Below are 6,000 nucleotides of genomic sequence, written 5' to 3'. Positions count from 1 at the left end.
ATACAAGTACGGAATATCAGAATGTCGGAGAGTGGAAATATGTCTGACCGGTACAGCAAAGACAAAAATGTCAAATGGTTCGCTAGCGTTTGGAAGATGAAAAACGAAAACTGCAATCATAACGACATATGTATATTCAAAGACTCGGATCGCTGGATTCAGAGGACTAAAGGCTGGATCGATAGGAGTGGATGGACTGATTATAGACAATTCAGTGGATTCGCTACGGCTGCCTTAATCCTCAGTGGGAAAGAGGTGCCAACAGGAGAAAACATCAGATGGCAGACCCTAGGGACGATGCGCCCAAAAGGTTCCACGGTGGGCTGGCTATGGTTCAACAGCACATAAGCGAAAACAACTCTCCCCATCAGTGAAGACGCCCGTTGGGAAGACATTGGCCCCAATGATTTAGAGTTTCTCGGCAGAATTGAGGGAATCTACAAAAACAGACGCTGTGCCACCATAATACAACTGACACTAACTAACGATCGGCCATTAAGACTGCCGGAAGGGATGTTCCTCATTTGTGGATCAGGCATGGTGTATCCGACCATTCCGCTGAGGCCTCGGGGCGGACCCTGCAGCAGCGGTTTCCTGGCCATAGCCCCAACAACCATAAGGGCGACCAAAAGCGCCGCAAGCAACAGAACAAGACGAGAAAGCATTCCATTAGACCCAACTTGCAACGACCAGATAAGCCTGACCGGAACGACACAGATGGTCTTCGAGACATTCTTCACGTGGCCGCAAATTGTGCGTAACACGGGCAGTCTGAAAAACTCAGCGTGCTGGGCTTTGAAAAATGCCAATCGCACGGCCAGTGCGGTGAGCGCGCTAGCGGATGTCCTGGAAGGGCACGGCGAGGCGCTCATGACTCGAAAACTAGCTATGGACTATACACTGTCCAGACTGGGTATCGGTTGTGAAGACACAACAGAAGAAATAAAAAAAGAATACTGCTGCCTGGACTTTGACAAGAACGCCTCGACAGCCATCGAAAAGGTGCGGGAACAAGCAAAACAGATAGCAGAGTCAGGCAACAAAGCAAGAATCCAAAAAGACTGGGGGTGGTTCTCAGGGCTGTTCAGCCTGCCTGGGTGGTTGTCAAACGTAACATCTATGGGCTTGACGATTTTAGTAATCACCTTAACAGCAATGTGTTTACTGCCATTACTCTTAAAAATGCTGATGCGCGTGGTGGAAGGAGTCGCTAGTAAAGTAGCTATGACCACTTATGCTATGGCAAATTATCAACCGCTACAGCAGAAGGACCAAGCATAAAGAGGGGGGAAATACAGGATAGCAGAAGCGGGGCGGTAGGGAGGCGGAACTAAAAGGGGGAAAGCCAAACAGGGGCGAGAGGGGGCGGGTTAGGGAGGTCGTGGGTTTTTGGGGCGGTCGGGTGTACAGGTGGCACGCGGTATATAAGGCTGTGTGACGCAGCAATAAATCGGCATTTGGAGCTAGATGCAATGTGTCCGTCTCTGCGAGTCCCTGTTCTGGGAGGGCAGACGAGATGGGTCTGAGCCCTAGTATTCGGGACCTCCTGAGGAGAGGAGCCCAGAGAAGAACACTACAGGTATCAGATTGTCTCCACACAGGACACATCTCACTCCACAGCAAATGCTTTGGCATGACACTTACCCTGGCCTGCAAAGGAGAGCTCAGATGCAATGACCAATCCTGTACTCCCTGGGGGTTACAGCACACGAACCTCTGCTCTGCTGACACGCAAGGATTTGTTAATCTACCAGGGAACTGCACAGCCATGCTGGGACAAGGGGCACTGCCAGCACCCTGAAAAACCACCCTCTCTCCCGTTCTGAACTGTCTCTTGGCTTCTGCAGCATCAACTCGACGTGCACAGCACAGCCTGCACGACGCACACATCCTGACCAGCTGCCTTCACCAGCCAGGACCCTGAGAGCTCAGGCATCAGCCCCGTTGTCTGAAATGGTCCTGTGAACCTCCACCCAAGCCAAGCTGGATCAGCCTCCAGCTTCAGAACCTTCCCAGTGAAACAGTTCTGCCTGTTCATGCCCAGCTCTCACAAAGGCCTTTCAGCCTCTGGAAGAACAGAACCACGCATTGCATCCAAAGGTGCCAGACTGACGACAGGGAACCCACCGGAAGCAGAGGCAGGAATACCACCCCCCAGCCCCACCTTGGCTGCCTCCAGCCTCGCACCCAGTTCTCCAGCACACACACACTACTGGCTGCCAGGACAGGAAAAATCTTGGATGTACGGGATTACTGCTGTACTGCTACAGCACTGGCTGTAAGCCCCAGGTGTTACAGAGCACACTTTGGCTTCACCGAGTCCTTTCCCACCCTTCAGTCGGGGGGCAAGGCTGGACAACCGGGTACGAGCAATCTGCACCCTCCTGGAGCAGTCCAGCCTTGCTGTTTTCCCTAGGTGTACGCAGGAACTGCTTCCCAGAAAATCACCCACGGGTTTAAAACGCAAGGGGAGTCGCGGTGAGTCAGCTTTGCAGTCCCTTCCAGCTGGGCCAGCTGTTGCACTTCTCATCATAAGCCTTCACCGCATTTTATAGACAGAGCAAGCACAAATAATCTCACCCCTCATTGACAGGCTGAGCCAGAACATGCAAAAGGCCACGTGCAAGATGAGGAGGGCAACAGCAGCAGCCGCGAGGCAGGCAGCCTCTGTCCCCTCCACGTTTAACCCACAGCCTGGATGCAGTCACAAGGGCATCCCATGGGAAGAAAGGAAGAAGTTTTGGCAGTTTGTCTTTTGGGGAGCAAAGCTTGCTCCCTGTCCAGCTCTGCGGGGGAAGAAGGGGCTCCAGCTCCCAGGCCCTGACACGGAAAGCGCTGCCGCCCCCAGGTGCCTCTCAGGCAGCAGCAGAGCCCCCACTCTGCTCCACAGGCCACCTCACCCCTCAAATCCTCCCCCAGAAAAGCAGCTTGGTCGCAGGGGAAGGGATCCCACAGGAGGGGAGCACAACCTGCTCCCAGGAGAGCTTTGTCAGGCCCGAGGTGGCCCTGGCCCAGGCGCAGCCCTGCCTCTCTCCCCCCTCTCACACAAGGGGTGCCCCCACACCGCTGCGTGGGACAGGGGGTGTCAGCCCTCCGCGAGCTCCCCCACAGCCCTGGGTCTCTGCCCAGCCGCGCTCCCCAGCCCCTCCTCCCCACCCTCAGCAGCCTGGGCTCAGCGGCACCGACGGCTGCCCTCCCTCTTTCAGAGGGGACAAGACGCAGCCACGTCAGCACGGGGGTGCTCACCAGCATCCCTCACCTTTCCCACGCCGCGGGGACACCGAGGCACACTCACCCGCTTGATCCCAGCTCTCAGCCGGACTGTTGCCCTCGTTCCCGTAGCAACAAGGGCATCCCAACACCGCCATGGCGACAGCAGGGACACAGAGGGGAGGAGGCGGCTTCGGAACACCATGGGGGACACGGAGGCAGAGGGGACGGGGACGCTAGCGCCCACCCACTCCCGCAGGAGCAGCGCACGCCATCAGCAGGGATCTCTGACCCGCTCCTTGCTGCCCCAGTGCCACAGAAACCAGCCGCACCTCCCTCCTTTGCTGGGGCACGCACACCAGAGCGCCTGGCTAGCAGGGCCTCATCTCACAGCAGCAACAGCAGCTCAGGGAAAGCACACAATGGCCACTGCAGGCATCTCTGACATTGCCGCCAGCACAGCCTCCCCGCTCCAGCGCAGCCACATCCCTCGGGGTGTTACCCTGAAACACAGCAGCGGCCAGAGAAACTCATGGCAGCACCCAAAGGCTTCCTCCCAGCTCTATCACCTGTGCCAGGGCTCAGACCAAGCCAGCTAGCCTGCAGGACTGACCGTGAGCAGAGCCACACACCACCTGCAAACACCCACTCTGGCCCAATATGCCAAAAGCCAAGTCCCACACAGCCCACAGAGGTGCCAGCGCTGCCCTCAGAAGGGGCCAGCTGCTCTTCTCTCCGGCACGCTTGGTGATAACTTGGACCCTGCTTCAGCCCGCTGCCCTGCTCTGCTGGCACCTCGCACCTCCCAGCCTGCCCGTGGCAGGGCTCTGGGCACAGGCTGACACCCACGCGCACAGCCCAGCACAGCCGGCCCTGTCGCTCTCACAAAGCACCCCGAAAAGCACAGCCTGACACACACAGCTCTCCACTCTCTCCTGAACCCAGGCTCCCCCTGACTCCCTCACCCAGGAGCTCCACACGGCCTCCGCGCTCCATCGCTCTGCGCACCGGGGCTCCCTTCAAACGGATGCGTTTCACCCGAGCGCCCCTGCCCAGGGCTCTTGGGCAGGCTCTGGCACGGGGCTCAAGGGAGGTCAGTGCCTGCTGACTGTGGCTCAGATCCCTCATCTTCATCTCACGGCCAGAGATGCTTCTGCAGCTAAGGAAACAGAACTGCTTGGCTGGCCGTCACGAGCACAGCGGGAAACTCCAGTTGCATAAGATGGCAAACCAGAGCACTTCCAAACCAGGTCTCTGCAGATTAACTTCTGCTTCACAGGGAGCATCGCCGCTATTTCAGTAAGACTCCGTCCACGACACTGCAAACCCTGAGCCCTGGGCAAATCCCACGGGACGTCCAAGTGGCAAATACTTAAAAACAGCGCGTCGGCTATTCATCTTCCCCACGTTTCCTCTCAGACAAAAAGGCCTTGCCTCAAGAACTGGCCCTGAGTAGCACCGCAGTCATTAACGCGCTTCCCCTGGGAGCGTGTGCACTGCGATCCTGAGCACGGCCTGAGCTCATCCTCCGCCCACCATCCTTTCAGCTCAGAGTCAGATGTTACCTGTGGGCCAATCCGTTTTTCCTTCTCTTCCCTACGCTGCTGCAGAGATGAGCCAGACACAGGGAAACACAGGGCTCCCAGGTCGGGTCAGCAGGGCAAGATATGACCTGCAGTTCTTCCCAGCCACTGCTTTCCGTCCGTCAGCCTCAGAGCAGCAGACAAAGGACAGCGCCTTCAGCCCCGTTTCACCAGGCAGACATTGCCATCTGGATACCACGGCCTGGTTATTTCCCTGCATGTTCTCATCCAGATGAAGACCCCTCAAGACCTGACAGAGGTTGCAGCAGCTTGAGGCAGGTCAGTCTTTCTGGCCGGGAGCTACATTAGCAGCAGAGAGAAGCACCTTCACCTCTTCTCTTCAGGGCAGCAGTATTCCCCTGGGAACTCCTCCTGGCTCATGACATGGGGCAGGGTCACACAGCCAAAGGATCTGTAGGCACAAGGCAGGGCTTCACACAAGGGCAGTTGGGCCAGGACCTGGAGAATTCAGATGGCTCAACAGCACAAATCCAGGCCCAGAGGGGCCCTTCGGGGCCCACGAGCTTGGCAGAAGCGGCCGTTTCAGCCACAGGCACAGCTCTGTGTCCCCACAGACGCCGTGGCTGGCACTGCCCACACGCCAGCGCTCTCATTTCAAGGGACCCCACCTCCCTGGGGCTGAAGCAGCAGCAGCGGCCTCTGGCCTGGTCTGACGCCAACCGACGGCGCTGCAGACGGAAAGGCTGGGGACGGATGGGCACACTGTGCGCTGCAGAGCACTGCGCCCAGCTGTTCTTGCAGGAGCACAGGCCAGCGGGTGAATTTGGCCTCAGCGCGCAAGAAATCCTCTTTCTTCTGCCGGCCAGGCCGCTGCGCTGCACAGCTCGGCCTCCATCTGATTGGCGGCCCGGGCTGTCACTCTCTGCAGGCACAGTGCCCGCCCTGCCCTGGGGCGATGCTTCCTGGGATTGGCTCTTTGCTCACTGTCAATCACGTGACTTGGCCCCGCCTACTCAAATGGCACTGGCTGTCCTGGGCCCACTGGCGCCCCCCTGACTTCTGGGCGGGCGTTGCCAGGCAACGGGCTGGGCCTCCCGCGTTTAGGCCCTCAGGGTGGAATTTGGGCCCCCAGAAAAGGCCGGGGGTCAGAGCAGACGGGTTGGGACCCGAATAGTGAGGATTTTGGCCCCAAAAGTGGGGCGGTGGGCACTGACAGGATGGGCTGGTGCTACAAATGGCGCTTTGG

The sequence above is a fragment of the Chlamydotis macqueenii genome, chromosome 6 (assembly GCF_036417535.1).
Source record: "Chlamydotis macqueenii isolate bChlMac1 chromosome 6, bChlMac1.mat, whole genome shotgun sequence".
Lineage (NCBI taxonomy): Eukaryota > Metazoa > Chordata > Aves > Otidiformes > Otididae > Chlamydotis > Chlamydotis macqueenii.
This window is presented reverse-complemented; position numbering follows the sequence as displayed.